General features: G+C 45.6%; 1 long non-coding RNA gene across 2 annotated transcripts; it reads left to right on the forward strand.

Moving 5' to 3' along the window:
- Nucleotides 1-1,200: 1,200 nt before the first annotated feature.
- Nucleotides 1,201-19,372, forward strand: LOC132343967 (uncharacterized). 2 transcript variants are annotated; one of them, XR_009493011.1, is made up of 3 exons: nt 1,201-4,466; nt 18,369-18,439; nt 19,187-19,372. It is a non-coding gene; the product is annotated as an uncharacterized lncRNA (long non-coding RNA). The 2 variants fall into 2 exon arrangements; XR_009493012.1 differs by lacking the exon at nt 1,201-4,466 and adding an exon at nt 14,054-14,451.
- Nucleotides 19,373-25,218: the final 5,846 nt, after the last annotated feature.

Raw genomic sequence — 25,218 nt, forward strand, 5'->3', positions numbered from 1 at the left:
AGTTTTCATCAACCCCTAGACTAGTAGGTCTGCAGGGAGGGGAGGATGAAGTTGTTGAGGTTATCTGTCCTTTTGTGAATGAGGAAATGAAGACTTGTCCAGGTTATCTGACTTACGCAGCCACTGAGCCATTTAGACGTAGGACAGCTGTCCGTGAGAAATGTGTGTGTGATGCTGCACGCTCCCCCAGTCTTTACCACGTCCCCTGATCACAGACTTCTAAGGAGATTTGGAGGTGGGGAGCAGGGTCATTCATCACCATAAAGAATGAAGACTCCATGTTCTCTGCAGAACTGTCAAGGTTTGTTTGCTTTGGGTGTTTTAGAGAAATAGACTGGGCATACTAATCTTACTTAAAGGAAAGAAACTATTTGGGTCATAAATGCCCTGATTATAAACTAGGGATAAAATATCCCATTGCTTTCATGCTTAGAATAAAGATTAATAACTTGGTAGTGCTGATGGGTGTAGGATGGAAACACAATTCATATATGCATTTCCTTGGAGATCTTATTTCTACATCTCCAATGACACCCCTCACATTTGGGAATCTGGTGAGAGACCCCTGTGAGAGCTGAACAGTTTTATCAGAGTCTTAAGCCTTAAAATTAGGTGCAAGAGAGACATCAGTGAGTTCCCCCACCATCCCTCTGCCTTAACTTAAATATTTTAGTAATATTTTCATTTCTTAAGATTGAGGAGTCTTTTCAAGGTTGGAATTGAATTCCTCCTTTCACAATCACTTGTACTCCCCCTATCACGCGTCCTCCCCAATTTTGGACTTGAGATAACGGTACAGACCTGTATCTCCTGAAAAAAAAACAAAAAAAAACTATTTTTTTTTTCTGGTACCCAGTGACATCGAAGTTTCCTGTGCTGCTCAAACACATTCGTGCCTCACTGCATCAGTCTGTCTAAACAGGCCGGGGCGCTGATGGACTACAGAATCTTTTCGATTCATCCTGGAGAACTGGGCAGAGGACCGAGCAGGAAAATGGACCCAAGAACCTCGTCCATCCAGCAGCCACGCCAGAAGCACCAACTAAATCTAAAAACCACAGATTCAATTAACTAATCCTCTTCCTAGAAGTGCCAAGAAGAAATAATCTTGTCACTATCCCCTTTGCCATGAGCCCCGATCCAAAGCTCAATATGCTTTTGATTTTCCTAGAGTCTTCAAAAAAAAAAAAAAAAAAAAAACCAGAAATGTTATTTCAGGGCCACTCCCTGTTTTCCACATTCTTGACAGAGGTATGTTTTTCATACTCTCCACAACATTTACTAATGGAACAGTATTTGTTTTTAGTTTCTGTACAGTATTTTCGTTGGTCTCATCTATGTTTTCATAATTAATTGAACATACAGAACCAGATTGTTTGGAGAGGGTAACGTGGGTAATTATGTCCCAGGAATTTTTTTTTTTTCTTGCTGAAAATATGTAAGACTCATCTTCCTGTTCTTGTCTGATCACCTGAGAGCTTCAGCTGCAGAGAGATTAAATTCCATCCTGTGAAATAACACCAGAGCTATTTAGCAACATTCTCCACTGAACAAGGATATAGGAGATGGTGGTTTGATTTGAACTATTCCCCAATCACACGAGTGGGATCACAGCTCAGAGAGCACGTTCTCAACCAGACGGCTCTGCGCAGCGCTTTCCCGTCTAGTATCTTCACTTTTCTCTGCTTTCCTTTCACTTTTCTGTCACATTAAAATTGGATCGTATACTGATTTATCACAGGGGCGACAGGGCACAATTTGTGTCAACGTCTAAGATGGTTTCATGGGACTTCTGTCAACAACAGCTGAGGACAGAAGAAAGTTTCTTATGAAATTACCTTGAGAGTGATGAGTTTTACTCATGGCAAAAATTTAAGTGTGAAAATTGCACCAACATGTTCCTACAAATACATTTCCCTTCAGAACTTTCAGACTATTGAATAGATATGGTGCCAACAAAACAGAAGGTTTGATCTGGGGCACTATTTTCTTAGCGAAAATGTCACTTATTTGGAGAGTGATTCAGAGCAACTTTGAGGTCTAACATGTAGGAAAAGGATGCAAGAATGGGGAAAATCCGGGACTGAAGTCGTTTGCCTATATGACTCTGTTTAAACCAAAATCTGACCCGTGGGCCCACTGACCCCTGACTTGTAGGCTAAGACTTTCAGAAGGCTCCCCAGTCTGGTGGTCATGGTGGTAGCTTTTGTTTATAGCAGGTAAGGAATCCACCTGCATTGCAGGAGACACAGGAGATGTGGGTTCCATCCCTGGGTTGAGAAGATCCCCTGGAGAAGGAAATGGCAACCCACTCCAGTAGTCTTGTCTGGGAAATCCCATGGACAGAGGAGCCTGGAAGGCTATAGTCCATGGGGTAGCAAAGAGTCAGACATGATTAAACACATGATACAGGATGTTTTGAGATCAGATTGAGAAATAATGCTAATTTGTATGTAAGACCTTCAAGTCAAAATTGTCTGCGGGTTTTTTGTTTTTTTGCTGCTTACAGAAATCTGAGCTAAAAGTAAAGCCTCTACTCCCTGCAGCTTGCGTTTGATAACAAAAAGCAAAGCAACCATATATACAGACCTTTTTTTATTGACTATAGGCTGCCACTTCTTCCTTCTTGAAACACGAGTCATTGGGACATAGAACTTATACCATAAGCAGAAACCAGATATCCTTAGAATCAGAAGTATCTCCAACACTAATTGGATTAAAAATCATGAAGCATATTCCCAGACCAGAGCATTCAAATCAAATTAACCACCATCTTATTTTTTAAAAATAAAGAATTAGTGCCTTGTGTGTACATTATCATCACAAGTTAATGAGTGGGGTAGCATGACGGGGCCTCTCACGTTACCGGAACTCAGATCCCACAAAACACCCTACTCATTTATTTTTTCCTGCAAAAGCTGAGCGAGAATCTTAAAGTGCTACTGCTTTCTTCTCCACAAAGTTGGTGCAGCAGAAACTCCTCACTTTGCAGAGGAGAAAAGGAAAGTCCAAAGAGTGATGATAAGCCCAAGACCTCGCAGTGGTGTGGCAGCAGAGCCTTCGGGTAAGACCCAGGTGTCTTATCACTTATGGGTGAGGACACTGTGTGTGGTCCGGGTTCCATCCTCTGTGCTTCCCTTTTGACTTGCTGATTTGCTCAGTTGCTAAGTCGTGTCCGACTCTGTGAACCCAGGAACTGCAGCCCACCAGGCTCCTCTGTCCATGGGATTTCCCAGGCAAGAATACTGGAGTGGGTTGCCATTTCCTTCTCCAGGGGATCTTCCCAACCCAGGGATCAAACTTGCATCTCCTGCACTGCAGGCGGATTCTTTACCCCTGAGCCTCCTGGGAAGCTCATGCTTCCCCTTAGATCGAAGGAAGCACAGTGACCATTCCAAGTAGGAGCAAAACCATCATGCATCCCAGATGCTGGCTGGGGAAACAGGAACTCCATGATCATCCTGGCCCCATATGATACAGTACATTTCCTCTTAGTTCCTCATGACCACCTGCTCATAAAGGAGAAAAGAGAACAGAACAAAGCAAACAAGCAGAGGACTTCTGCTTCTGGTTAGCATGTAAGAGAATGTACTTTTGTTCTTGGGGGTAATGACAAGAGAAATTTGGACAAAATTGAAAGTGTGTTCTATCAGGCTAAGAGCCAAGGGTTGCAAGAAACCCTTGATGAAATGAATTCCAGAGAAAAGCAAGTCTTTCAGGAGTGAGCAGACTTCTTACCAGGGGAGGCAACTGGACCTTGGCATGAGAAGATGGAGAGAGGGGGTCCTGCCAGAACTGTGGAGACTCTGGAGGACAGCAGGACTTAGTTGAGCCTGAGAGGACCCTATGGGTCAATGGATGGATGGAATCTGGAGGAGCCCCAAGCGAATTACTCAGCCACGAATTCTTCCCACCTGGCCTCCACTAGCCTCAACTATAGTAGAGAAGGTAGCAGCAGCAGCCGAAGACCTGGAAAACAGGTCCCCCGCACCCCGCCCCCTAAGATGCTTGGGTTCTGAAGCCCAGACAGAGTTTAACCAAAAGGAACCACGGGCCTCTGGAATCACAGCTCAACTCTGTGCTGTGTGTGCCGTGCTCAGTCGCTAAGCCATGTCCAACTCTTTGTGACCTCATAGAATGTAGCCCACCAGGCTCCTCTGTCCATGGGATTCTCCAGGCAAGAATACTGGAGTGGGCTGCCGTTTCCTTCTCCAGGGGATCTTCCTGACCCAGGGACTGAACCTGGGATTCTGCACTGGCAAACAGATTCTTTACCACTGAGCCACCTGGGAATAGCTTAACCCCTTCTTAGCTCAAATAGCCAGGCAAGGTTGATCCAAGGAAAGAAATGAAGATCACTTGAAAGCATTGTTTTTGTTGTTCAATCATTAAGTTGTATCCGACTCTTTGAGACCTCATAGACTGTAGCATCCCAGGCTTCCCTGTCCTTCAAAGTGTGAATAAATGTAAGTATGAAAGACAATTTTTTATCAACATTTGATTTGCTTAAAAGGTGATTGCATATTTAAGGAAAAAATAATAGCAATGTGCTATGGCGTTAATAAGATATGTAGAAGTGAAGTAGATGACATTATAGCACAGAAGAAGGAAGAGGGTATGAACTTGAGTGTCCTGGTGAAGCCCTACACTCGAAGTGGTGTAAGATTACTTCTGTGTAAAGGATATCAGTTTCAGCCTCAGAGCAGTGAGTTGCACAAATAGGTTAAGCTCAGCCTTCCCACCTTTCTCTTAGAAGACTGAAGGGATGTGCTGCCTCATCCTCCTCTGTCCTCCACCATCTCCCAGAGTTGGCTCAAACTCATGTCCATTGAGTTGGTGATGCCATCCACCCATCTCATCCTCTGTTGCCCCCTTCTCCTGCCTTCAATCTTTCCCAGCATCGGGGTCTTTTCCTATGAGTTGGCTCTTCGCCTCAAGCAGCCAAAGTATTGGAGCTTCAGCTTTGGCATCAGTCCTTCCAATGAATATTCAGGGTTGGTTTCCTTTAGGATTGACTTGTTTGATCTGCTTGCAGTCCAAGGACTCTCAAGAGTCTCTCCAGCACCCCAGTTCAAAAGCATCAGTTCTTCAGCACTCAGCCTCCTTGATGGTCCAACTCTCACAACCATGCATGACTACTGGAAAAACCATAGCTTTGGCTAGACAGCCCTTTTTCAGCAAAGTGATGTCTTTGCTCTTTAATATGCTATCTAGGTTTGTTATAGCTTTCCTTCCAAGGAGCAAGTATCTTTTAATTTCATGGCTGCAGTCACCATCTGCAGTGATTTGGGAGCCCAATAAAATCTGTCACTGCTTCTACTTTCCACACTATTTGCCGTGAAGTGATGGCACTGGATGCCTCGATCTCAGTTTTTTTAATGCTGAGTTTCAAGCCTGCTTTTTCACTCTCCTCTTTCACCCTCATCAAGAGGCTCTTTAATGGCTCACTTTCTGCCATTAAAGTGGTATCCTCTGCATATCTGTTGTTGCTATTCAGTCACTAAGTTGTAACCAACTCTTTGTGACTGCATGGACTGCAGCGCCCCAGGCCTCCCTGTCCTTCAGTATCTACCAAAGTTTGCCCAAACTCATGCCTATTGAATTGATGCTGCTTCCCTGGTGGTTCAAACAGTAAAGAATCTGCCTGCAATTCAGGAGACCTGGTTTCAATCCCTGGGTCAGGGAGATTCCCTGGAAAAAGGAATGGCTACCCACTCGGGTATTCTTGCTTCAAGAAAGAATTCCATGGACAGAGGAGCCTGGTGGGGTCACAAAGAGACTCACACAACTGCATAACTGAGGTTGTTGATATTTCTCTGGTAATCTTGATTCCAGCTTGTGATTTATTCAGCCTGGCATTTCATATGATGTACTCTGCATATAAGTTAAATAAGCAGGGTGACAATATAGAGCCTTGTAATACTCTTTCTCAATTTTGAACCAGTCAGTTTTCCATGTCCGGTTATAACTATTGCTTCTTGACCCCCATACAGGTTTCTCAGGAGGCAGATAAGGTGGCTTGGTACTCCCATGTCTATAAGAATTTTTCAGTTTGTTGTGAGCCACACAAATCAAAGGCTTTAGCATTGTCAATGAAGCAGAAGTAGTTGTTTTTATGGAATTCCCTTGCTTTCTCCATAATCCAACAAATGTTGGCAATTTGATCTCTAGTTCTTCTGCCTTTTCTAAGTCCAGCTCGTACATCTAGCAGTTCTCAGTTCGTGTACTGCTAAAACCTAGCTTGAAGGATTTTGAGCACAACCAGGCTAGCATGTAAAATGAGCACAATTGTATGGTAGTTCGGACATTCTTTGACATTACCCTTCTTTGGGACTGGAATAAAAAGGGCCCTTTTCCAGTCCTGTGGCCAATGCTGAGTTTTCCAAACTTCTTGACATATTGAGTGCAGCTCTTTAGCAGCAGCATCTTTTAGGATTTTTAATATTAATAGCTCAACTGGAATTCTGTTACCTCCACTAGCTTTGTGCATAGTGATGCTTCCTAAGGTCCACTTGATTTCACACTCCACGATGTCTGGCTCTAGATGAGTAACCACACCATCATGGTTATCTAGGTCATTAAGAATTTTCTTTATAGTTCTTCTGTGTATTCTTGCTATTCTGTTCTTAATCTCTTCTGCTTCTGTTAGGTCTTTATGGTTTCTGTCCTTAATGTGCCCATCCTTGCATGAAATATTCCCTTGATATCTCCAATTTTCATGAAGAGATCTCTAGTCTTTTCCATTCTATTGTTTTCCTCTATTTCTGTGCATTGTTCATTTAAGAAGGCCTTCTTATCTCTCTTTGCTATTCTCTGGAACTCTGCATTCAATTGGGTATATCTTGCCCTTTCTCCCCTTCCTTTCCCTTCTCTCCTTTCCTCAGCTGTATAAGGCCTCCTTAGACAACCATTTTGCCTTGTTAGATTTCTTTTTGTTTGGGATGGTTTTGGTCACTGCCTCCTGTACAATGTTATGAACCTCCATCCATAGTTCTTCAAAAAGGCCCAGTAGATACACCCAATTTAGGTGGTGGTGGCTGAAGCCACTGCTGTTGTACAACTGTCATGCCCAAAGAAGAACTTCTGTAAACAATGAGAGATGGGAGCTTAACAGGAAACAACTATAAAAATGTCACACGGTCCTCTGGGAAGCATCACCATGGGCCACACAACTGTCAAAGACAGCAAAAAAGTCTGCTTATTTTAATTCAGAGCAAAGAGCTCAAAGAAAGCTGGGATCAAGTTCTACAGAACTCTTCCAGTCCTTTCTTGCATCCATTTTACTTGCTCAGAACGACTTTGCTAATGAAGAGGAAAGAATAAAATGGGAGATTTGTTAATTTCAAATGTCAGCGGAGGTTGACAGTACAAGCAGGCCTCAGGGGAATCTGGTTCACCCGGGGATGACTGATTCAAGAAAGCTTCAGTTGTGCAGAATCCAGCAATCTAGCAATCTCTTGCATCTCATCTGCAATGTCTTAGAAAATTTAGATGTGTACTCACCAAAAAGTTCAGGGGTTAAAAGAGAAATACCAAAGTCGACTCATAGAGGCAGAAGAGAAGAAGAGAGGGCCTTTCTCTGACTTCTTGATGTGTGTTTGTACTCTACTCTGATATCTGCTTCCTCATCCCTACAAGTCTGGGAACCTCATAGAGGCAGGTGCCGTGAGGAAACAGAAAGCAAGAGAGGTAAGAGAAAATTAGCACAGAGCAGATTTCAGAGATCAAAGGACAGCAGTCCAGAACCTTTTGTGGGAGGGACAAGCCTGATGCAGGCAGCCTAGGTTCTAGGACCCTTTCGAAGGCTAAAGCCTTGAAATACTCACCATACAATTGGGATAAATTTGCCTCACAAAGATAAATGTCACATTATTCCAACAGATAGAACAATGGTTCATGCATATTTCCTTTGATAAATTTTTGTCCCAAAGCCATACCCGCTAGCCAAGTGACCTTCCTTGCAACAAAGTTAGAGAGGGACCCACCCATTGCATGTACCTCCAATAGCTTTGGGCTTACAATTGGATGTGATCACCACGATGGGAGCCTGATGATGGCCCCCAAAAACATCCAGGCCCTAATCCCTGGAGTTTGTGGTTATTATCTTTTATGGTAAAAAGGGTTTTGCACGTGTGAGCAAGTTGAGATGGGAAGATTATCCTGGATTACTGGGTGAACCCTAAATGTAATCACAAGTGTCCTGACAAGATGCTTAATAAGGGATATCTATAAATCTCAGAAAGAGATTCAACTACAGAAGCGGAAAAGGTGATGTGCCAACAGAAGCAGTGGGAGAGAAGGAAGAAGGTCCAAAGATGCTGTGCTGTTGGCTATGAAGATGGGGGAAGCAGCCAAGAGCCAAGGGATACAGAGGGCTGCTAGAATCAGAAAAAAGGCAAAGAAAAGATTGTCCTCTGGTGCTCCGCTAAGGGACCAACCCTGTGGACAGCTGGCCTTTAGCCCAGTGACACGATACTGGACTTTGAACTCCAGACCTGTAAGGCAACCCATGTTGTGCCACACACGGTAGTAAGTAATTAAGGTTGTGATCATTTGTCACGTATGTTGTGAGGTAGGGGGTCTGACTTCATTTGTTTGCATATTGATATACAGTTGCTACCCTGGTGGCTCAAACGGTAAAGAATCTGCCTGCAATGCGGGAGACCTGGGTTCGATCTCTGGGTCGGGAAGATCTCCTAGAGGAGGGCATGGCCACCCACTCCAGTATCCTTGCCTGGAGAATCCTCACGGACAGATGAGACTGGCAGGCTACGGTCCATGGGGTTGCAAAGAGCTGGACATGACTTAGAGACTAGGCACAGCACAGCATACAGTTGCCACAAACTATTTGTTAAAAAGATCATTCTTTCCCCATTGAATGGCATCCTTCTTGAAAATCAATTGACCATAGATGTATTGGTTATTTTGGGGCTCTCCGTTTTGTTTCATTGATCTGTATGTCTATACTTAGGCCAGTACCATACTGTCCTGATTACTGTAACTTTAAGTGTTGAAGTCAGCACGTTTGAGTCCGTCACCCTTTTCTCTTCTTTTTGAGACTGCTTTGCCTATTCTGGGTCCCTCACGTTTCCATAAAAATCTTGGGATCAGTTTGTAAATTTCGGTGGGGCGGGGGGAAGGCAGTTGAAATTTTGACCAAGGATTATATTGAATCTGTAGATCACCTTAGGCAGTACAACCATCTTAATATTATCTGCCAATTCATGAACATAGGAGGTCTTTCTATTTATTTAAATCTTTTTGTAGTTTTAAGTGTGGGTTTTGCACTACTTTGGTTTAATTCATTTTAAAATATTTTCTTCTCTTTGATACTACTGCAAATGGAATTGTTTTCTTAATCCCAATTTCATTGTTCATTGCTAGTATATAGAAATGTAATTAACTTTATAGATTTATCTTGTATTCTGTAACTTTGCTGGGCTTGTTTATTAGTTCTAATAAGCTTTTTAGTGGAATACCTGGGGTTTTCTATATATAAGATCATGTCATCTGCAAATACAGGTAATTTTAAGTCTTCCTTTCCAACCAGGCCACGTTTTATTTTTGTTTTTGTTTTTTGCCAATTTCCCTGTGTAGAACCTCCACTGAAATGTTGACTAGAAGCAGCAAGAATGGATATCTTTGTCTTGCACCAACCTCAGGAGGAAAACATCCATTATGCTAGCTGTGGTTTCATTTTTGTTTTTAATAGATGCTCTTCATCAGATTGAAGAAGTTCCCTCTTATCTCTGGCGGTCAAATGTTTGTTGGTTACTTTCTTTAAAAAACAAAATTGGACCCAGCATAGACTTGTTTGGATTTCTGGTTTTGTCAAAAATCCTAAACACTTCAGAAGATATGATCCCAACTGAGTTCACGATGAAAACTCCAAGACAAAAATATACACAGTTCTGTGACATCTTATGTTTTAGGATGCATAGCACTGTACAAAACACTCTGAAATACTTCTGTCCAAAAAAGGTTTAAGCAAAATGAAAAGTATTACTTAGCAGAAAGCTAATTCCTCCACCTTCCCATTCCCCAGCTAAGTGGTGAGACTCTTCTCCCTGTCTACTTTCAGGTATCAGTTAAAAGCAATGCATTCATTCTCTAAACTTTCTGAGGAAACACTTAAATCTCAGTCCTACACCTGGTTTTCTTCTGAACTCAAGTTCATCTTCCTTTCACCACCTGTGAGTCTCCCTTCTGTATCTCCTCATTCCCATATTTTTCATTTCCAGTCAAAGATAACACCTGGTCCTTGGGGAAGACCATGAAAAGGAGTGAAGCAAAAGTTCTTCCCGATATTTCAGGGGATTTGCTTGAAGCTGCAGCAATGATCCATCTCCAGGTCCCTCCTGCAGAGCAAAGGAGTCCCGATGGAGTGGCTGGGAGCCTGCTGGATTCCACAGAAGTAGGACTTTGTCCTCTGTTCAAGGGTGTGCCCCAGAGGAACACCTGAAGGGGCTCCCTCTTGCCTGGGCTTCAGGGCTCTAAGGCCTCTGGCTAGCGCCACCCCCTTTCTTGGTGTCCTCTTATTTAGAGTGTGGCTGCCTTGGCCATGGCCAAGGTGGGGGCTCCTAATCCACTCCTCAGTCCACCAAGATATCAGGCCAGAAGCTCTGAATGAATGCTTCCCTGGGTTCTCTGTATTCTGATTTTCTGGGCAACTAATCATCTCCAGAAGCCTGAACAATTCAGTCATCTCAAGCCCGGGACTTGGATTTATCCAGGAGGCAACCAGCTTTCCCTCAGAAGGATCGGGAAAGCCCGAGCTGAGGTAGGTGTGGCCCTCCTAAGTTGCCCTCCCAGAACTCGTGGAGCACACCTGGCTCCCAGGAATTGAGTAAGGAGTCTTTTAGAAGCTCTCTTTACATCTGGCATCCCTGCCGAGGTCATGCTCTGAAGATGTCCTCTGAATACGAGGAGATATACCTTCTTCTGGATACAGATCCATAGACATCCTGTGAACAACCATTCCTGTCTCTCTCTGCGCATGTGACCCGAACAGATTAATTAGCAAAATTTCAATCTCTGGGCATAGTGACTGCTTCAGGGATGAATTTGTCCCATGAGAGTAAATCCTGGTTCTTATTCAGCAGCTAACAGGGTGAGATGTGTTCTTTTCTCCTCAACATCTAACCTGAAAGACTTCAGATTCTGGAGCTGCTGACCACCCTCTTGATCCACAAAAGAATGGTCCAAGAATAAAGTCCACAAGAATCAGAACAGAACTAAGGGATAGAGTTCGACATTTTAGGAGCTCCTGGGTCTAACCAGGCCATACATATTCTCTTTTTGCCTAAGCAAAAATCTAACTTGGGTTAGATTTTTCTATCATTTGTATCCAAAAGATTCCTAGAGGACATGAACACCATGCCCACAGATGTGCAGAAGGCCCAGGCCCTGCTCCCCTCATTCTCCCCTACCAGGTAAGTCTTCCTTCTCCGTGATTTAAATCTGCCCCATCCTTTGCAGTGATGCTGAAGCTGAAGCTCCAATACTCTGGCCACCTGATGCGAAGAGCCGACTTATTGGAAAAGACACTGACATAGGGAAGGATTGAAGGCAGGAAGAGAAGGGGGCAACAGAAGATGAGATGGTTGGATGGCGTCACCGACTCAATGGACATGACTTTGAGCAAACTCTGGGAGATAGCGAAGGACAGGAAAGCCTGGCGTGCTGAAGTTCAGGGGTTCACAAAGAGTCAGATATGACTTAGTGACTGAACAATGACATCCTTTGGAGTACTGCTCAAAAGTTATCTGGAGTGTCCCAAGACTAATGCCCTTTCTTGTGGCATAATAAGAGAACTATATTTGGTCTCTCCCCCCAGTTCCTGACACAGAGCTCCTAAATCCCTGGCTATTTCCTGAATGATAGGGATACTCAGAGCATCTTTTGTTCTAGCATCTGGTTTCTGATCCCGGTTCCTGACTCAGAGCGCCTAAATCTCTTGGCTACTCCTGGCTGATAAGAGTTTCTTCTGTTCTTTTGAGGCAATGCTTGATGGGATCCTGGATAACTTTCGGGTGGGAGCAGGTCACCAAAGACCAAGCTATGTTTAGATTCTTGGAGCTTTTAGTCCTACCCTTCACCCTCCAGGGAGAGGCAAAGAGAGGATCTGAAGACTGAGTTAATAATTGATCACGCCTACATGATGAAGTCTCTGTAAAAATTCCTAAACTGTGGGGAGCCAAGAGTTTTCAGGTTGGTAAGCACGTCCACAAGCTAGGAGGGTGGTGCACCCCATCTCCATGGGGACAGAAGCCCTTGTGCTTGGGACCTTCCAGACTTTGCCTTATGTACTTCTTCATCTGATTGTTCATCCGCATCCCTTATGATACACTCTGAAATGAGCATTTCCCGGAGTTTTGAGAACCATTTCAGCAAATTATTGCACCCAAGAGGCGGGGATCATGAGAATTCCAGTTTATAGCCAGTCAGAAGCACAGATGACAGCTTGGAGCTTGAGACTGGCAACTGAAGTGGGGTCAGTCTTGTGTGGCTGAGTCTTTAATCCGAGGAGTCTACACCAACTCTGGCTTGTTAGTGTCCGAAGTGTAGGATACCCAGCTGCAGTCTGCTGAGTTGGAGAACTGGTTGGTATGGGGGAACTCTCTACACACTTGTCAGAAGTGTTGTGAGTAGAGGCAACAGGGGTTTCTCTTTACTTCTCCAAACAGATGTGACTACAACTTCTAACTCTGAATCTAACCCATCCTTTAGAGCTCTCCTTAGAGACTCTTCAGACTTTCTTGGCTCCAAACCTCCTAAGCTTCTTACGGGTAGGAATCAGGGCTTGTCCGTCTTGTATCTGCAGTCCCATGCCCCAACTTCCATCCATAGTAGGTCCTTAGAATTACTTCTGAGAAACTATGGGATCTACAAGGTCAGAGACCATAACAAAGGGTCCACTGGGAAGGGATGGGGGATGGGTAATGAGCAAGACTTCTGCAATCTACTTCCATACGATTATTTGAGTCTTTTATGACTGTATTATAATATTTCTTTTGCAAAGAAAACCCTCAGTGGAATAACTGAGAAGGGGCAGTGGATTGGCCAGCATTTCTGCACAGGATTCTGAAGCCCCTTGAACCCACATCTCTTGTGGGAATCCCACACTTGCTGCTTCAAGCAGAGACCCAAGCTCCAATCCAGGGCTTTGACCTTGTGTGGGAAGGACTGATCTATTACCGATGCAGTCATGGACAAACTGCTTCACAGAGCATTTTATCCCCTAGAAAATCTCCAGCCCCGCCATCCTGGGTGCTGCCCAGACTCTTCAAATACAAGCCCAAATAAAATAAATAAAAGTAAATATTGTTCTCATAAAGCCATGGGATGCCTAGCAACCAAGAACAAAGGAGGCTGGAGGAAGCAGGTTGACTCTCACAGGCCCCTGTGTGTGTAAACTGCAGTAAAAACTTTTTCTCTGTGAATAATGTATTTTTGAGTGTTAAATTACTGAGGGTGTATGTGACACTGAGGCTGAGAACCACCCAAAAGTTGACATGCCTTGGGCCCTGCCCTGGAGGAGAGGTCAGGGGTCATCTTAGCCTTTGTCCCACTACTGACATTGTGTGTGTGGGGGTCCTCCCCTGCAGCCTTGGGACTGGGACTCTGGGACTAGGGCTCTGAAACCACAGTGGTCCAACCCCCAGTGAAATTCTAAAGAAAATATTAAGTCATAGAATGAACCTGAGAGCTCTGATGCTCTTTCATGGCCATTGTGTGTGCTCTGTCACTCAGTCATGTCCGACTCTTTGTGACCCCATGGACTGTAGCCTGCCAGGGCTCCTCTGCCCATGGGACTATCCAGGCAAGAACACTGGAGTGGGTTGCCATTTCCTCCTCCAGGGGATCTTCCTGACCCAGGGATGGAATCCACATCTGTGTCTCCTGCATTGACAGGTGGATTCTTTACCACTGCACCATCTGGGAAGCCCCCTTGTGATCATTACAATGCTCCATTAGAAAAAAATAAATATAAGGCACATAACATTGTTCCTTTTTAAAAAAAAATTATATTTGTTTATTTGGCTGAAGCAGGTCTTAGTTGCGGCACACAGAATCCTTAGTTGCAGCATGTGGGATCTCGTTCCCTGACCAGGTACTGAACTTGGGTCCCCTGCACTGGGAGCTCAGAGTCTTAGCCACTGGATCATCAGGGAAGTCCCCATAACACTATTCTTATTAATTTTTTAATATGAAACTTTGTAACACACTCAAAGTAGAATAGTATGATTTTTTAAATTATCATCAAAGTTCAACATTATAAAAATTTGGCCACATTGCCTCATCAATATTCTCTCTCTTTCTTTTCCTTTGCTAAACTATTTGAAAGCACATCCAAGATATAACTTCATTTCACCTGCACATACTTCAGTACGAATCTCTGAAAATTACAGCCATATTCTTTTGTAACCACAAGGCCAGTTTTATGTCTGAGTAAGTTAAATTTACTTTTGCGGGGGGCAACCTCCAATACTTTAGACCATAATCAAATGTTCCTGATTGTTTCAAAAGGGTCTTTTTCATTTGCTCTGTGTTCTCACATTTGTAATGCCCCTTCTTGGCTGATGTCCCAGGCATGTGTTTAGACTGACTTTTAGAAATCTAGGATTATCAGGGACATAATGAAAGCAGGGAAGAGGCAAGAGGAAAGAAAAAAAAAAAAACATTAAAGCAGTGTGAAAGTGGTATTTTTATAAGATCCAGGTAAAATCTTATTGGCCATTAGCTTTGCCCATAGGAGACACCCCAACTGGGTGGGACTGGATTAAACTGAACCCGCTGATAAAGCAGAAATTTCCCCTGGCATCTTCTGAGACTTGAGAGCTTCTGAAGATTTAAGGAGGTGGATAAAATGTTGCTGTCATTGTCTGTCACCATGGCAACTCTAGCCAGGACTTGGCATTGCTAGAATTTTTCCAGTGGATTTTGAAGACTGCTAACCCTAGGTCAGAGGGAGAGGGAATGTGAATTTACATTAGATATATAACTGCTACCTGGCACAGCTTCCCCAAAGAAGAGGGAAAGGATATCTTTGGGGGCAAGGTCAGTAGAAAGCTTGAAGGAAAGAGAGAGGAGCCTTCAAAGCTCCCTTACTCGATAGGCAGACCCTTGTCATGGAAGGTGGGGGATGCATCTGACTCCTGAGAACTGATCAGTCCAAGAGAAGTGAAAAACCTGCCTACTTTATGACCCGTGACCCCACCTCTAGGAATGTATTCCAAAAAAGCCAAAGTTTGCACAAAGATTTATTTTGTTTGAGGACATCCCTTAGCACATTATTTATAGCAATAAAAAGGGTGGGGAGGATTACCTGAAGACTCAAAAATATAGGGTCACAAAAAGTCGGACACGACTGAAACCACTTAATACAATATAGGGTTGGTTTAACAAATTATCTTGCAGGCGTGTTCAGTCGTGTCTGCAACCCTATGGACTGTAACCTGCCAGGCTCCTTTGTCCATGGGATTCTCTTGGCAAGAATAGTGGAGTGGGTTGCCATTTCCTCCTCCAGGGGATCTTCCTGACCCAGGGATTGAACCCGAGTCTCCTGAGTCTCCTGAATTGCAGGCAGATTCTTTACCACTTGAGCTATCAGGGAAGCCTGTAATGAATTATAGCTCATCTCTATATGGAAATACGAAGTATCCACCTAAAACATGTTGTGGAAGAATACGTCATGAGATGGAAAATTTTTCATCTCATGTTAAGTAGGAAAAAAAGAGTTATAAAGTTGGTCTGATGCCAGTCTCATGTTTTAAAACATAAAAGGGAAAGAAAGGAAGTGGGGGAAGAAATGAGAAGTCTGTACATCAAAATGTTTTAAAAAATACATAGTTTTCTCACCAGGTGATTGAATTATTGCCCTCTCCCCGCAAGTTTCTTGCAATGATGGTAGTGATAGTTTAGTCGCTAAGCTGTGTCCGACTCTTTGCAGTCCCATGGACTGTAGCCCACCAAGCTCCTCCGTCCATAGAATTTTCCAGACAAGAATACTTGCCTTAGAAACCTCCTCAGATTTTCTTGGCTCCAAACCTCCTAAGCTTCTTAATGTTTGGAACCAGGGTTTGTCTGTCTTGTATCTGCAGCCTCACGCCCCAACTCCCATCCCAGCAGAGTGGGCTGCCATTTCTTTCTTACAATGAGCTTCCATCAATTTATGATTTTAAAACATTTATAATAATAATAGTAAACATAATAGAGAGGTAGAGGAAAGGGAGAAAAAAGGGCATTGCGGGGAGAGGAGGAGAAAAACGCAACTGTCTGAAAAGAAGAGAGGCAAAAGGAAGGGAAGGAAAGAAAGGAAAGTAACTCATCCAGGCTGGTGGGTTTGAGAGCCCCTTTACGAGGTTCACTTACAGCTAAAAACAACTCTTTTACAAGAGAAGAAAAGGAAACAAAATAAAGATTTTGAAGGTCTAAGTAATTATCTACTAAGTGGTTGGCATGTACACATTGGCTAGACAACCTCAGGCCACAATTTTCTTTGGAGAGAATGTGGTTCCCTTTCTTTATAAGACTAACTTAATCATCAACCTTGAATTTTTAGGTTTGAGGGATTATAAATAATTCATAATATTGTAGCAATTCATTTATATAATTTTCCTGAATGATCATTAGTTTTGCCATTTGACTTATTGAGAACCTGGCATGCAGTTTCACATCAGTTTATTAGCTAGTAAGGGCCTGGCTAGGGAACTCCTGCTCATTAAAAAAATGATGACAAAATCGGGTAATGTTTCTCCTGTGAAGTTTTCCACTACCATCAGAAAGTACTCTCTGTGCCTAACTTTAAAAAGAACAAAATCCAGTTTGTGATGACCGGTCCTGGCCAGTGAGTGGTTAAAGCTTAAAAAGGAACATGTGTTTTGGGGGGAACTGTGGCTTATCAGCAGGGGTGGGAGCATCATCTCACGTGTTGTCCCTGGGCCCAGGGTAGGGGACATGATATGGCCAGGGCTGGGACAGTGGCCAGCATCCCTTCCCTTGCAGCCTCTGACATCCTTTCTAAAGCAAACCAACAGCACCAGGCGTCCCATAGGCATCTGGTCCAAAGCACAGCTGGCCATCCCATCACACCTTAAGCTACAGGACACAGTTCATTCTCAATCGTCCAGGGCTGTTAAGTCAGGTTCTGTTCTCAGAATCTCAGACTGTCTTCCTCTTTCTGATTTTGGGTCACTTGAACTGCCTACTTGCAATTACCCGCATCACACTAGGAAGAAAGTTGAAATCACTGCCAAGAACGGGGCTTTCTGGTCACTGCTGCGTTAAGCACCTATTACATATGTGCCAGGTTCATCCCAAGCATTCATCAAGCAAGTATTTATTGAGCACCTACTCTGCACCCAAGCTTATTCCAGGCACTGAAGACATAGCAGTGAACAAAACAGATAAAGGCTACCTTTAGGTGGTGAGGATAAAAAGCCAATAAACAAGAATATATCATGTGCCAAACAGGTTAGGGCTAAGGAAAGAAACTAGCAAACAGAAACAGGCAGCATGAAAGGCTGCTGTCTGGATGGGGTGCCCAGGGAAGGCCCCACTGAGGTGACATCCCTGTAAAGAAGTGGAGGAGGTAAGCGAGTGAGCCGGGCAAGAATCTGGGGAAAGAAAATGCTAAGCAAGGAAACAGCAAGTGCAAAGGCCCTGGGGTCGGTCTGTCCTGGCAAGATTGAGGCACTGTTTCTCAACTCTTCTTTTTATTCTAAATATGTATTTATTTGGCTGTGTCAGGTTTGAGTCGCAGCACTTGGGCTCTCCAGTTGTGGTGTGCAAGCCTCAGTAGTTATGGCACTCGGGCCTAGTTACTCTGTGGCATGTGGGATCCTAGTTCCCCATCAGGGATCGAACCTGCAACCCCTGCATTACAAGGCAGATTCACAACCACTGGACCACCAGGGAAATCCCCCCTTTTTCTTTTTTTTTAATTATCACTCTCCTACAGAGGCTTTTTAGGTATTTTTCCCCTAATTGTTCCTGATGAAATTTTATCGTATACTTATTTATGTCTTGTGTGTACATGTGTGTTCTATTGTATATCTGTATGTGTCTTGTGTGTACATGTGTATTCTGTAAGTAAAAAGAGGAAGATTGTTTTGTCCTTAAGAGTCAGTTTTTGCACCCTTGGGAGAGGGGACATCCCATAGAGAATGCACGACTGTGCAAGCAGGCAGGTGGGCCTGGAGCAGAGAGAGGGGAAAGGTGCAGGAAGGAGAATCCAAGAGGCGACTTGAGATCTGCAAGGTCCGACTCAGGCAGGGCCTTGTAGGTCCGCACAAGGACCTTTCACTTCCAGGGAGGCTGGCGAGTTTTAGCTGAAGGATGACATGGTCTGAATTACATTTTCTTAGGATTGCTGGGGCCACTGGGAGCAAATACAGGACTATAAGAATGAGTGACAACAATCCTGGTCTTAAATAAGGTAATTGGCAGTGGACAGGGGGACCCCTCTTCTCTCCACCTCCCATCCTTCCGGCTCCTCCCGTTCTGCCCTTCATTTCTTTCCTCATTCCTTCTGGAAAGATTCACCGAGCACCCGTCCTGGGCAGGCAGTCAAGATACACGTCAGTGGCCCATGCTGAGTGGGAATAAAAGTGGTCACAGTATGTTACAGGGGCACAGAGTACGGAGCCCCAGCTATGGGGGAATGGGTGAGGGGTGGCTGGGGAGGGAGCTCACATGGCTTCCTGGGAGAGGAGTCACCTGGAGGCAGGTGCTGAAGGAGGCGTAGGGCTTGGCCAGGAGAAGAAGCTGTAGAAACACTTTGGGGAGAGAGGGCAGTGTGGGTTGAAACCAGAGCAAGGCCAGAGGACAGAGGAAGGAAGTGCAGGCTGCTGTCCTTTGTGGGAGGGAACACAGGTGTGAGCCAGGTGGCAGGGGCTTGAATGGACCCCAGGAGGGGCCGGATCTTGAGGGGCCTTAGAGGTCACATTCAAGACCTCAGACTTGATCTTGTAGAGTAGGGAGCACAGAAGGGTCTCGAGCTGCACTGTCACGGGCATGTCAGAGCATCTGCTTTGGCAGCTGAGGGAGCACATGTGAAGGCAGGTAGGGACTGGGATGTATCGTTAAGAAGTTCAGGTGACAGGTGCAAAGGGTCGGTGATAGGATTCCAAGGGTCCAGGTTGTCATCCTCTCTAATAGCTCTCATTATTCATCTTCCTCTCAGGCAATAAGGTGGAGGAGAAACCAGCCCAGCATCAAAGAAGAACCCCCATCTGTTCCAATAGAGACACGACTGGATAGACCATCAACACAGATTGTTCTTGTCTGCGGCTCCTCTGGAACTGTTGTTGCTCTTCTTCCATCTCTAAGTTGTGTCCAAGTCTTTGTGACCCCATGAACTGCAGCATGGCAGGCTTCTTTGTCTCCCTGTATTTCCTAGAGTTTGCTCAAATTCACGTCCGTTGAGTTGGTGATGCTATCTAACCATCTCATCCTCGGTCACCCCCTTCTCCTCCGGCCCTCAATCTTTCCCAGTGTCAGGGTGTTTTCCCAATGAGTCAGCTCTTCGCATCAGGTGGCATAGGTGGCCTCTTTGACTGTGGACCCCACTTAAACATTTCCCCTGCACATTTTGAATGACTCAGGATAAAGCTAGTCAGAGGGAGTCAAAGGCAGAACTCTCCCAGGAAGTGGGCAGGTAGGGCCAGCCCTGCTTCCCCAGGAAAGCCCTGGGGAAGGACCTGTGGGCACAGCCACATGTCCCTCTAAGGATGACTATTTTGTGTAGAACATTTCTTCCAGCACAAGGCAGGTCAGGAGCCCCAGCCTGCACAACTCCAGGTCTGTCTGCCACTCCCTGGCAGCACCTCGGGCCCTCGGCTCCCTGCTCTCCACTATTTCCTTTCCATGAACTTTAACTACGCTTGGGCAGATCCGTGAGAATAAATTAAGAACCAAACAGACAAGGACCTGCATTCAAAGCAAAGGCTGACGCTCCTGGGGCCGGAGTCCATGAGGAAACTTGCTTCTGCGCCTCATTTTTCATTTTCTAACAGCCCGTCTCCTCCAGTTTCCACATCCCAGGTGGAGCCAGGGACAAGAACATTCCAGTGTCCAAGCCGCGATGCTGGAGGGAAACGAGACCTGGTGGCAGACCCCTCCCCACCTCGGACTCTGGGCCCTCCCCTGATTGCTCAGCGTTAAGGGTGAGAGGCAGGAGGTTGACCCCTCATGCCTCCACCCTCAGGAGAATGGAGTTGAAGCTACCGGTGTTCTTCCAGCATAGCCGATGACCAGCAAGGAGGGCCCTGCAGAGACCCAGCTGTGCGGGGCGCTTCCTATCGCCTGCACTGTGAGGCTGCGTGCCTGGCTGGCAGGGCCTGCAGAGGGGACAGCTAAGAGGTCGTGGCTGTCATCTAGGATGCCAACCTCAGACGTCCTCCAATGTGGCCAGTGCCCCCTCATGCCCGACTGCTGTTGCCCTCCGGGGACTACTGCCATGCATACAAAAGCACACAATAGTCAGCCGTGGTCAAGGGGCTGGCCGTGGGGACTTACCTGTCCTGGGTCAAGTCCTGGCTCCTCCCTCATGCTGTAGTCCACTATATCACACTGTGCGGCCCTGCACTGTGCTGTCCTGCACCACACTAGACTGTAGCATTCTCCCCTGCCCACACGGCTCTCTACCACCACTGCGCTGTATTGTGCTGTGCAGCGCTACACCATACCACGTGGCTGTACGACACCCCACTGTACTAGGCTATGCTGTACTTTACTATACTCTAAGCTGTATATAGTATATGATACCGTACTATACCATACTTTATTATAGTCTACTAAACCGTACTATAGTATATGATACTGCATTATACTGTACTATACTATACTTTATTATACTCTACTAAACTATACTATGGTATATGATGCTGTACTATACTGTACTATACTTTATTATACTCTACTAAGCTGTACTATAGTATATGATACTATACTATACTATACTGTGGGGCTTCCCTCGTGGCTCAACTGGTAAAGAATCCACATGCTGTGCAGGAGATCTGGATTAGATCCCTGGGTTGGGAAGATCCCCTGGAGAAGCAAAAGGCTACCCACTCCAGTATTCCGGCCTGGAGAATTCCCTGGACTGTATAGTCCATGGGGTCACAAAGAGTCTGAGGCGAATACCAACTTTCACTTTCATACTATACCATACTATACTTTATTATACTCTAGTAAACTGTACTATTGGAGAAGGCAATGGCACCCCACTCCAGTACTCTTGCCTGGAAAATCCCATGGACGGAGGAGCCTGGTGGGCTGCAGTCCATGGGGTCGCTAAGAGTCGGACACGACTGAGCGACTTCACTTTCGCTTTTCACTTTCATGCATTGGAGAAGGAAATGGCAACCCACTCCAGTGTTCTTGCCTGGAGAATCCCAGGGGCGGGGGAGCCTGGTGGGCTGCCGTCTATGGGGTCACACAGAGTTGGAAATGACTGAAGTGACTCAGCAGCAAACTGTACTATAGTATATGATACTGTACTATACTCTACTGTACTTTATTATACTCTACTAAGCTGTACTACATAGTATGCTGTACTCTACCACACTGCACTGTGTGACCCTACCTTATACTCGACCATACTCCACCACACTATACTCTACTGCACTGTACTACACTATGCTAACTGTGCCACACCATCCTACACTAAAGCTTACTATAAGATGCTATGTGACACTGTACTACACTCTACTGTACTGTTCTATGCTACACACCACTAGCTGCACTGTATGCTGTGCTCTGCTATTTTTCACTATATTGCTAGTACAGCGCCTGGCATTTAGCAAGTGCCCAATAAATGGTAGGCACTACAATCATTTAATAAGCCCTCATCACTTGTCCATCTGGTTGTGGTCAACCTCCCCCCGACCCTCTCTCTGATCCCCTGGATCCATTCAGACCCCCATACTTCCATGTTCCCACTGTTTCTTACACAAAACTCCACTCTCGCCATGACTGCCGTGTATTTGACTGTCTGCCAGCTCCTGGATGGTGGGGACCGTATCCTTTCACCCATCTGTGACTTGATTGGCCCAGCTGTGTGCCTTACCCCTTCCCTAGGCTTGGCTGCCCAGGCTGGTCCTGCCTGCTCCCTCCTCTCCTCCTCGCTGCCCCCCTGATCCTGGGCATACACAGAACCTTAGAGTCAGCCTTTTCAAGTGATTTCCAAGAACCGTCACTGGAAAAAATCTTGCAACCATCAAACAAGGCTGATCTTATATGAGCTAGCACAAATCCAAAAGGAAACTAAGCAAACAGCGCTAATCTCATCATCGCCGTCAAATCTGGGCCCACAGCACAAGGTGACACGGGGCTGCAGGCTGCGCTTCTGGATTGTGTGAAGGAGGCTCCAGCGACCAGGCTGCCTCGAGATCAGGTTCACTAGGGATAATCACTGCAGTTGCAATTACATGTGCTGTTAACATACTTTGTCCCTTGTACGTGATACAGTCCAGAAGGTGCCCCGGGCACAGGTGCTCAGCACCTCCAGGGGTAAACCACAAGCCCTGGGAGAGAAGAAAGGGCGCCCCACCTGGAAGAGAAACAGAGCCAATGTGATGTCTGGAGTGGGTGCCTCTTTGGGCCAGATGCAGTTTTTTTTTCTTCACCCTTTTCTCCTTTTCTTGTCTTTCTGTCTTTCTTTTCAACAACATTATTACAATATGGAACTCCTCCTCTTCACAGAGAAAGAAAAACAACTCTCCCGGTGTTTTCAACCTTTTAAAAACAGAAATGTTGGGACAATCCCAAGTCTTTGAAACAAATTTCCAATAGTTTTTCCAGGTATTGCTGGAGGATTTGGAAATGAAGTAGTCCTTTAACCTAGTTCAGGAAAATAAGCAAGATTTACCATTCTGTAAAGATGTCACACTGTGCCCTCAGTCCTTGTCACAGGCTCAAAAGCCAGCTCATCTATGGATATTACTGTGAAAGCAGGTCCACTCCCTTTAGCTCAGACTCTGGGAGAGCTAACACATGATCTATAAGCAATCTGTTAAGTGGTCATGCATGGATGTGAGAGTTGGACTATAAAGGAAGCTGAGAGCTGAAGAATTGATGCTTTTGAACTGTGGTGCTGGAGAAGACTCTTGAGAGTCCCTTGGACTGCAAGGAGATCCAGCCAGTCCATCCTAAAGGAGATCAGTCCTGAGTGTTCATTGGAAGGACTGATGTTGAAGCTGAAACTCCAATACTTTGGCCACCTGATGCAAAGAGCTGACTCATTGGAAAAGACCCTGATGCTGGGAAAGATTGAGGGCAGGAGGAGAAGGGGACGACAGAGGATGAGATGGTCGGATGGCATCACTGACTCGATGGACATGGGTTTGGGTGAACTCCGGGAGTTGGTGATGGACAGGGAGGCCTGGTGTGCTGCAGTTCATGGGGTTGCAAAGAGTCGGACACAACAGAGTGACTGAACTGAACTGAACTAAGTACTATCCATGGGGCCCTGCAGATTAAAGCTTGAGCCTTCAGCTTCAGAGTGTTCAGGGTAGGGGGGCATTTCTGCTTGACAGCAACAACAACAAACAAACCAAAAAGCAATGAATGTGAGCTCAGTGTGTTAGAATTTACAAAATTTTCCCTAATACTCCATCTCATTACAATACAGCAATGCCATGGGTAAAACTGGGGACAACAAAGAAAAGAGTATCTTTCATTTGTAAGCTCTGGGCATGTGCAATAAGATGGTGCTCGAGAAAGGCGAGAAGAGTGTAATTTGCTTGGTTCAGCCAGAACTGAGCCCCTGAGAGCTGGCAAATTAACAGATTGCAGGCAAAACTGCAGCCCTCACGATTTTTGACTTGAGAGATAATGAAGCAATAAAAGCAGCAGAGCCAGCCAGCGAAGATTCTGCCCCGTGGGGTTGTCTTTGCCAGAGCAGCTGTCCACGGGTACCTGTCCAGGGTGCAGAGAGCGACTGCAATCCCCCAGCAGGCCAGCACCGCGGAAGACGAGATTCCCTACTTCAGGGGCAGCAGAACCTCACCTCCCCGGGCTGTCACTGAGCCCGTGCTATACCAGGGCGGCCCATATGGCCTAGTTTTTGTCGCCAGAGACACAGAGCGTAAATAAACCCTAGGAGTACAGACGGGAGGCTGGCCAGGCTGGCTCCGCTTCTCCATCTCATCACAGGGTTGTCCGTGTGGAAACCGTAGCAGGGACCTTAGCCATTTTCCAGGCCAACGATTGCGTTTGTCAGATGAGAAAAGTCCCCTCCTCCCCAGAGGTTAGGGACTTGCCAAAAGTCACAGTGAGTCAACTGCAAAGAACAAGAAGTGGTGGCTAGGCACAGGGTGCATCGCCCTTACCCTTGGCGTTGGCAGGTTACTCAAATTCTCCATTTCCTCATTTTACCATGAGCGTGAGGTTAGTGCCCTCCACGTTCGATTCTCTGGACAATCAAATGCAAATGCACGGAAAGCCCAGTGCCTGGTTCCTAATAACTGTCTAAAGCTCTCAAGGTCTCTGCTATCCAGGTCAGAGGTACAGTGTGATGGATAAAAATCATGTGACCCTGGACTTGAATTTTGGCTTCGCCTCTAGTTATGTGACTTCAGATCAGGTACTGAGTCCTTCTGAACCCACAGTGTTTTCCTCCGTCAAGGGGAAGCAGTGACCCCACAGTTCACGGGCTCTGAGAATCAGATATAATGAGAGCAAAGAGGGCTTATGGCTGGGAACCGTCAGCTCATCCAAAGCTCCTCCCCCAGCAGCAGCGAGGACAACTGCTTTTATTTTGAAGAATGGGAAGCTGTGCGGAGAAGGTGCTAAGTGTGCGGCTGAGGGGGAGGTTGGCAGGAGTGGAGTGGCCGGTTGGTGGATGGCATGATCTGAAACAAACCATATGTTTAAAATTATGAGCCCAGATGTGTTAGGCTGAGGCGCCTAGACTCAATCCTTTAGGTGTCTCTAATGGTCTTCGAGGTTCCAGGAAACTTGCATTAAAATGCAAATCAGTTTCCTGAGGATCTTCTCTGTAGCTCAGATGGTAAAGAATCTGCCTGCCATGCAGGAGACCCAGGTTTGATCCCTGGAGAAGGGAATGACAACCCACTCCAGTATTCTTGCCTGGAGAATCCCGTGGACAGAGGAGCCTGGCAGGCCAGTCCATGGGGTCGCAAAGGGTCGGACACGACTGAGTGACTAACACTCCACTACAGCTTCCTGCAAAGGGAAACATAGGAAGTTATC

The sequence above is a fragment of the Bos taurus genome, chromosome 26 (genome assembly GCF_002263795.3).
Source record: "Bos taurus isolate L1 Dominette 01449 registration number 42190680 breed Hereford chromosome 26, ARS-UCD2.0, whole genome shotgun sequence".
NCBI lineage: Eukaryota > Metazoa > Chordata > Mammalia > Artiodactyla > Bovidae > Bos > Bos taurus.